The 8793-nt window shown below is 39.9% G+C and overlaps 1 pseudogene; it reads left to right on the top strand.

Annotated features, from left to right (window-relative positions):
- Positions 1–933: 933 nt before the first annotated feature.
- LOC101586517 lies at positions 934–1791 on the top strand (annotated as a pseudogene).
- Positions 1792–8793: the final 7002 nt, after the last annotated feature.

Genomic DNA, 8793 nt, shown 5'->3' with positions numbered 1-8793 from the left:
GAGTTTGATTCCCAGGGTTTGCCATGCTGGTCCCATCCCTGGGGTGTGCTGAGAAAGCAATTGAAACTGGGCATGGTGGTACACACATGTAATGCCAGCTCTTGGAAAGCTGTAAACAGGCGGATCACTATGAGCCCGATCTAGTAGTGAGACCCTGAACACCCTGTAAACCCATCCCTAAAATACAAAAAAACAAAAACAAAGCAAAACAAAACAAAACAAAAACAGACAAACAAACAAAAAACTGATGGAAATCCTTAGGACCATTGTGCATTTTTTTTTTTTACCCCTACCATATTTCCTAACTTTTTTCCTTTCTCTCTCTAAGTTATTTAATCCTTAAGTTCTCTCTTTCAATTTAATTGTGCTATACCTTCAATTTTTATTTCTTCTTTTGAGTTCTTACACTAGGGAGAAGGAGACAATACAGTTTTACACATGTGGGTCTGATTTCATAGTGAAAAAATATATATGTATATGCAAGATAGTTAGGATAGATATACAGCTACTTTCTCTTAGTTCAATGAGAAGAAAGGTTTGTACTAATATTGTTTAGAGAAGATATCATGTCTGCATCTTGTCCTATGTATAATTACTATGAAGATAAGAATATGCAATGTATTAATTGTTGTAACTGCCCTCCTAACCTGTTTTGAAACTGTTTAATTGCTATTTTATCTTTTTTCTCATTAAAATGTATAAAAAATTTTAAAAAAGAAACTATAGTTCTAGTGGTGTAAGAAAATGTGTTAATAAAGAATATATAATTTCATAAAAATGCAATAAAACCTGAGTTTGATTTATTTTGATATAGTAATGATATCAGACCTCCAAATGATATAAGGAAAATATTGTTTATAATTCCCAACACGCTAGGTGTCTGGTGTGCCAAGCTTCTGTTCCACAAGATTAAAGAGGAACCATTAGCTGGCCAAGATGCCAAAAGGGAAGAAGGCCAGGGGCAAGAAGGTGGCCCCGGCCCCTGCTGTCATGAAGAAGCAGGAGGCCAAGAAGGTGGTAAATCCCCTGTTTGAGAAGAGGCCAAAGAATTTTGGCATTAGGACATCCAGCCCAAGAGAGACCTCACCCGCTTTGTCAAATGGCCCCGCTACATCCAGCTGCAGTGACAGAGGGCCATCCTGTACAAGCGGCTAAAGGTGCCCCCTGTGATTAACCAGTTCACCCAGGCCTTGGACTGCCAAACAGCTACCCAGCTGCTTAAGCTCGCCCACAAGTACAGACCAGAAACCAAGCAAGAGAAGAAGCAGAGGCTGTTGTCCCGGGCAGAGAAAAAAGCTGCTGGCAAAGGGGATGTCCCCACTAAGAGGCCACTGGTCCTCAGAGCAGGGGTCAACACTGTCACCACTCTAGTAGAGAACAAGAAGGCTCAGCTCATGGTGATTGCACATGACGTGAACACCATCGAGCTGGTCGTGTTCCCGCCTGCCCTGTGTCACAAGATGGGGGCCTCTTACTGCATCATCAAGGGGAAGGCTGAGCTGGGGCATCTGATCCACAGGAAGACCTGTACCACTGTCGCCTTCACACAGGTCAACTCACAAGACAAAGGCGTGCTGGCTAAGCTGGTGGAGGCCATTGGGACTAACTACAATGACAGATACAATGAGTTCCGCTGTCACTGGGGAGGCAACATTCAGGGTCCAAAATCTGTGGCTCATATTGCTAAGCTGGAGAAAGCAAAAGCTAAAGAGTTTGCCACTAAACTGGGCTAAGTATACTCTTGAGTTTTCTGTACATAAAAACAATAAATTGTCCTTAATCCAGTGTAAACTTGTGAAAAAAAATAGCACATGTGATTGAGGGAGTGACAGCTCCTGAGAGAAACAGGAGGGGACTTTGAGAGTGGGCGACTGTAACTTCATTTATAGGGAAGGCTTACGGAGCAAAATCACTAGGTGGGCACGAGGTGGGATAAAGCTATGATCAGTCAATAAGATTGCGAGTATAGTCGGGTAACATTGATCCAGTAGGGAAGTCCCAAGCTCGTGCATGTGGAAAGCACAAGACCTTTCCTGGAAGGGATGGGCAGGAGATCTTGGGCCGCTCCCAGGTGACTGATGCCTGCTTACAACACCCATCATTATTGCTTATCTGTCCAGAAGTATGGAGGCACATTCACTGCATCTGCAGTTTATTGCCTGAACTTCGCCTCCATCCACAGGTGCAAAGTATTCTTATCTTCTGCACTGACTTCTTTGAATGTCTGACTGCCTACTGTTGTGGACCACAAATAATAAAATGACATGCTCTTTCCTCGTGGGATGGTTTTTGATTGCGGAACTCCTGTTTCCTCTGGGTCAGTGAGGCTCTCAGAGCAGGAGGACTCAGAGCCCACAGAGGACAACTTGGTGAAACTAGCACCCAGCTGAGAAGATGAATCTTAACTTCCTTCCTCTATGGTGTTAAACTTGCCCACTGAGCTCCTACTATGGGATTCCAGGAGAAGCACAGGGGCTGAATGAAATGGGGTTGAGATGGAGACATTGGGTCTTTTGCTCCCTGAGAGCAACAGGCATCCCAGAGCCCTGCTGCACCCTCTGTTTTGTGTATTTCTCCTTCTTCAGTTCCCACCACTGGCCATAAGTTGCCCAGGAGACTGGGAACTCCCTGAAGGCATCCCAGTTGCTGGTGCCTTGGAAAGGGTCGCTAATCGCCTGTCATATTTCTACTCAGCTGTCTAATAATTTCGTTTAGCTCGTGGTTTCATGACCCATGCATTCTCCTACAAAGGACTCAGATTTATCCTTCCTCATATGAACACTTTCCTTACTCATTCTTCTGTCCAAGAGCACGTAGACCACTTTCATCATTTGACTATTGTCAGTTCTGCTGCTGTCGGCATGGATTGGCATGTGTCACTGGAATATGATGATTGGAACTCTTTTTGAGAAGATACCCAGGGAAGTTATAGTGGAGATAAATATCCCAGTATTTACCTCATATGAGAATGAAAAACTCTAAAAATAAGTAATTTGAAGAGCAAAAGGAAAAAGTGATGGTAGGAAGGAGGAAGGTGTATTCTTTGGAGGTGGGAAAGGGATCTGGGAAAGCAGTGAGAGGAAAGGAAGAGTGGTCAAGATGCAGCTAGTGCACGTACACACTCCCCAAGACAAACATCATTAACTGCTAAAAATATAGTAATCACAGCAAAAGTAATAAAACTACAAAATATTTATATGTATGTATCAATAACTTGAAATGAATGCAGTCATGAAAGTACCGGCTTGTCCCTTAGAGTTCAAGGGCAAAACGTATTACTTGAAGATGGTATCAAAGGTAACAAAAGTTTGCTCTGCAAATATTTACTATATAGTTGCTTAAAATTCCATATCCCCTGGTATGTTTTCATGATTAAGTGTATGCATTTCAATACATATAGTCATAACATTTTAGGAAAGTGTCTGTCATTAAAACAATATTAATATCTTGCATCTTGCGGTTTTCTATTCATACATTTCTTTTCACTTTTTTTGTGTGTTTTAGGGAAGGGTCTACAGGGGTCTTTGCTATTAGATCAGACTCGTAGTGATCAGCCTGTTCACAGCCCCCCAAGAGCTGGGATTACAGGCGCCAGCCACCACACCCAGTCTCAATTGCCTTCTTAGTGCACCTTGGGGGCAGGGCCAGCATGGCAGGCCCCGGAATAGAACCCTTGGTCCCTGTGCCTGCTTGAAGGTGCTTTAATCCACTGAGCTATTTGGCTGGTCCTCTTAACTATTGATATTAGTGTGTATGCCATGTAAGTGAGTTTTCTGTAGTTTCTGGCAACAGCTGGGGAAAGTTTTGTTAGATGTTTTGTAATGTTTTGTTTTATTTATTTAATTTTATTGTGAGTGAACTCATGAAGATATATTGTTCCTTCCAGGTTTGAGTCATCTTTATCAGAAACTTCCAAACTATTTCAAGAAGAAAATAGGCGAGAAATGAAATCACATCAGAGTTGAAAATTATACTCTCAATTTGGCCTAAAGCGAAAATATAGTAAAGTAAATGCTGCTGCTAAAACTCTCCCTTTTATATGTAGGTCTCAGAATGTAATCTTTTATTTCAAATTAGTAGATTATGCTTTCCACTTGTTAGGTTCATTTGGGCTCTTTGATAATTAGTGCAAGGTTATTAAAAATGCATCTTGTGGCTCTTATTTTCAGGCTTATTTCATCTCTGGCTTTAATTCTAAAATGTTGTTTTGTGTTTACTTGAAGGATCAGTAGAAAAAATGACAACATCTTATGAATTTTATGTTGAAAATTATGCACATTCCAACCCAGAAATAGCAACGTTTACATTTATGGGTTAATTTCAGATAAATTAAATTTGATACACTTGAGAATATAGTCAATGGATAAATTATGTTCAAATGTAAAAATTTAACCCTAAGTTACATTTTGCATTTGAAATATCACTTCTATTTGCTAAACTGCCTGAATGATATCACGGCATTGGTTAGGAGTTGGATGCTTAAGACAACTCTTATGTTGGAAACCACACAACACCATACCTTAAACTTTTCAATCTACAGCTCAGGGACAGTCCACAGTTCACCTCAGCTAGAGGGCTGGGATGTCAAAGCCAGGTTGAACTTCAGCTGATTGGAAATGTGGATCCTGCCCCTGGGGCCAGGTGGGCAGTTGAACGTCATTGGCATTCTTTAGTAGGGTGGTAGGGGCTATATTTTGTCTTCCCAACCTCCAATATCTCAGAAAGGCAATTAAGTTGTGAGATTATTAGGACAAGCTATAATCTAATATGAATGATATGTTTATGTGAAGAGGAGACTTGGTCACATTGACATACAGGGAAAGCTACAAACCAAGAAGAGAGATCTCAAAATAATCCAAAATTGAGAAAAACCTTGATGTCATGCTTTTGTCTGCAAATTTATGGGCAAATACATTTCTGCTGTTTAAGATACTGCACTGAGGTATTTTCTTACAGCAGGCCTAAGAAACTAATCCACTGAATAATTTTTAAAGTATTTACCAAGCACATAGTGGGTTAGAATGAATGTGGAAAAGAATACATTAGCATTTATAGCATCACAGGTAGATGAGAGGTTGTAGGAAAGCAGAGGTGACAGGATATGATATACAAGGTTATTGCTCAATATTATTGATTGCTTTAAGAAAATGTGGAGTGGAGGAGAGTAATCATTTATTAATGCAAGGTACTGGATGGATCCTCTGTCGCTTTAAAATGATAACTATTTCTTGCAACTAAGTGGCAGAAAAAGCAGAGTACAAAGTACTTAATTGTAATGAGCTCAAACTTTAGACAGAGTTCTCACCCTGAGAACTCTGTTACTCCAAGGCCATAGCTCAATTTGGGAAGAAACTAGACACTGAGATTTCTGATGAGGTCATCTGGGTCAATGTGCTAAAAAAATCAGAAAACAGAAAAACATTTATTTCCAGGATTGTTATAAATCATTTATGTCTATATAAATGGCCAGCTCTCCCATTAAAATTAATCCTCCTCTCTCACCTGAGAATGATACATACACCCCTGTTTTGGAAGACATTACTTGTCCAAGAAGGATCTACCCTCTCTCTCTTTATTGGGCCAAATTTCTGGATCAGTTACAACACTGGGTAGCTTCAGCTTGCTGGGCCTGCTTGGGTGGAAAAGGGACGAAGCTACAAAGGCTCCACTCAGCTCAGCTACTACAGATGGAGCTACACCCTTAGGTTGCTGGGTCAAGGAATGTGGGGCTAAAGCTGGTTAAGTGAGCTTTTGATACAGACGACCTTACCGTGATGCTGGACAGGACAGCGCTGGTATTGTGTTTGGCTGGCTCATGGAGAATACAATAGCTCATGCAAAATGAGGTAGAAATCTTAGAACTGCTTTGCAAGGTGTTTGAGGCAGAAGTCACCAAAACTCGGGGAAATGAATATGATGCAGAGGGCATCCTTCATAAAAGCAAGGAACCCTGCTAGGTTTGCTGCAGATGCTCTACTTTTCCAAAGTGTGGAAGACAGGAGAGAGGAGAAGCAGCTTCTTTGAGAGGCTCAGTGAGGAGATTTTCTGTGGTTTAGAACTGAGCCCTGGAGGAACTTTATAGAATCCAATTGTGGTGGGAATGATAAGATCTCCAAAAGAAGGCCAGCTGGTGACGCTAGACCATCACAAGCTTGGGGAGGGCCATTGTGCTCATGAGTGGGAAGGTCAGCTCAGGGTCCCTTTCCCCCTAGAGGGACGATGATAGAACATGGTGTTACTAGGGAAAGGTGGATGTGCAGTCCAGATGCGTTGCTTAATGTAAATTAGCAAAATAAGTCAAAGATTTTGAGGGCAATTGCATCATGAATATTTATGACCTCTGGCCTGGTTTCTGGGTAAAGACAATTCTATGTAGAGCTTGTTGATTGAAGGAGGGCTAGACTCTCATGAATAATGGTCTTGTAACACAGTAGGAGTACATCTGAAAACCACCTTATCACTTCTGCAAGGCAGCATTAAGGACTGTTGGTTGTGCGAATTGACAAATATATTGCACATAATTTATTTCCTACCGCTAGATGCAATGATTATGATGTATAGACTATAAAGATGCTTCAGATGTTTTAGCTTGATGATTTTTCAATATTTTGATGGTACAAAATGGATGCATTAAGTAGAATTCCATATTTTGAATTTGGACTTCTTCTTAGTCTAGGGATATGCTGTGTGAAAATAGACAATATGCATTTGTGAGAAGAAGCGAAGAGCTGCAGCTCCTTGCCAGGCGCATGATGTGATAGCAGAGCAGCTGACACTCCACGGGGGGCTGCGATGCTAAGTAGGGGCTTCAGAAGATTATATGCATTGAATACATGTTTGATTTAATGTATTTTCCATGTATGATGGATTTATCAAGATTTAACCCAATGAAAGTCTAAGAAACATTTACACATAATTCAGAGAAGTATAAATTTAAACAAATAATGAAATTACTTAAATGGGCACTGGAATGAATTCCAAATACATTTAGGTACTATTATGCACACTCTACAGATTACTTGGAAAATGCACAGAAATACTTAGTGACTAATTATTGATAATTTTAAGGAAAGTTTTAAAATAAAACAGTGTACCAAAGGAAATTGTTAGATCTGTTTTGGACATACGCAACACATATTCTCTTTCACCATTAGTTTTTAGGAGTGAATAATCTATGCTACTATACACATTTATTGGTTCATATATATTGTATATTCATGTAACAATATGTTTAAAGTCTCTGACATCTTGTGGACACACTCAATGCTTTATAACACCAGAGTGGAATCAGGTCTAGAGAGCTTAAGATTTCCAGGGCAGTCAGATATTGATCTCATGTTGTACACTTGACCAATTATCTGTGACAGTATTGTTAGTGATAAATTATCTACAAGCTGAGCTGGAATTCATGCCATGGATTTCCATGCTCTGGAAAACAACAATTTGATATTTGTTGGCTCCAGTGCCCAAAGCCATTAGTGGTAGGAAGAGGAATTGTATCTTACTTTGATAAGTAAGGCATCTATTCAGAGAAGTTGCACTGGTCTGTAATTAGTGCTAAGCTCTTTTTTTAACCCTATTTTAACCCAACCTGTCATGACACATCATTAGGGAGCATCTTGTAACTTCTCTTAACAGAAGCATTTGCACGAAGTCTCCATCTCCCCTGCTGGTTTTCAGCGTGTGCTCGGAGTTGAACAGTCACTTTCTTCTTGTTACCATCAAAGAGGAATGAGCACAAGTAATCCTCTGACATAAGACACAGTGAAAATGTGATTGTAAGGTATGGAAGAAAAAAGCAGCCACCACGAATGACATTCAGGAAAAGAGCAATCTAATTATATCAGCAACAGCTTGGAAATCTGAGCCCTTTTATGGTGCTTTAAAATATTAGCCATGAATGGAATTTCTGTTACGATGCATAGGACATTATTTATTTTATATCAGTTTTAGAACATGAATGATTTGATGTCTGTTTTGTTCTAGGTGCTGCTAATGAAGAAAAGAATAGACAGAGAAAAGATATTCTCTGCCCTTGGGAAGTTCACAATCTAATTATAAAATACCTCTCTCAGCAAAATGTTAGTAGTTGTATCATTTGAAGATTCCAAAGCTAGAGTCTGGTGAGAGGCTGCCCGAACCAGATGGAGTGACTTGGGAGAGCTGTCATCGCTAAGTCTTGGGAACAATCCAACTGCCCATCAACTGAGGAATGGATAAAGCAGAGGTGGTATTTTTATATATTGAAGTTTTACTCAGCTTATAGAAAGACAAACTTGAAGCTTTTATAGGTAAATAGATGCAACTAGGGACCATACTTAGAAGTGAAATAAATAAGACCTGCATGTTTAAACATCATATTTTCTCCCAGGTATAAGAACTTGAAAGAGTAAATAAAATCCAAAAGGTACAATGGATATTGTGGGAGAGAGAGAAATTGCTCAAAGGGAAGGAACAACTGAGATGAAGGAAAGGAGGAAGGAAAGAAGGAAGAAAAAAATACATGCATATATGCCTGGGGTATCTGGGAAAATTATACTGCTGCTTTCTGCTTTCTGTATGGAATAGTCAACACTTAATTTTTGAGCATTGTTTTGGTTTTATTTTTTGTATGGGGAATTCAAATTCAGGACCTTGTGCTTGCTGGGCAAGTGCTTTTGTCACTGAGTGTATTCCCAGTCCTTCTTTTCCTGGTTATTTTGCATGCTTATATCTGGTATTCTGAGCAACTACTTTGGTGACAACAACATGCAATATAACAACCATTATTGAATTTCTATTATCTTGTTTTGT

Source organism: Octodon degus, unplaced genomic scaffold (genome assembly GCF_000260255.1).
Source record: "Octodon degus isolate 3935 unplaced genomic scaffold, OctDeg1.0 scaffold00054, whole genome shotgun sequence".
Taxonomy (NCBI): domain Eukaryota; kingdom Metazoa; phylum Chordata; class Mammalia; order Rodentia; family Octodontidae; genus Octodon; species Octodon degus.
Note: the sequence above shows the minus strand (reverse complement) of the source record. Positions and strands in the feature narration are given on the sequence as shown.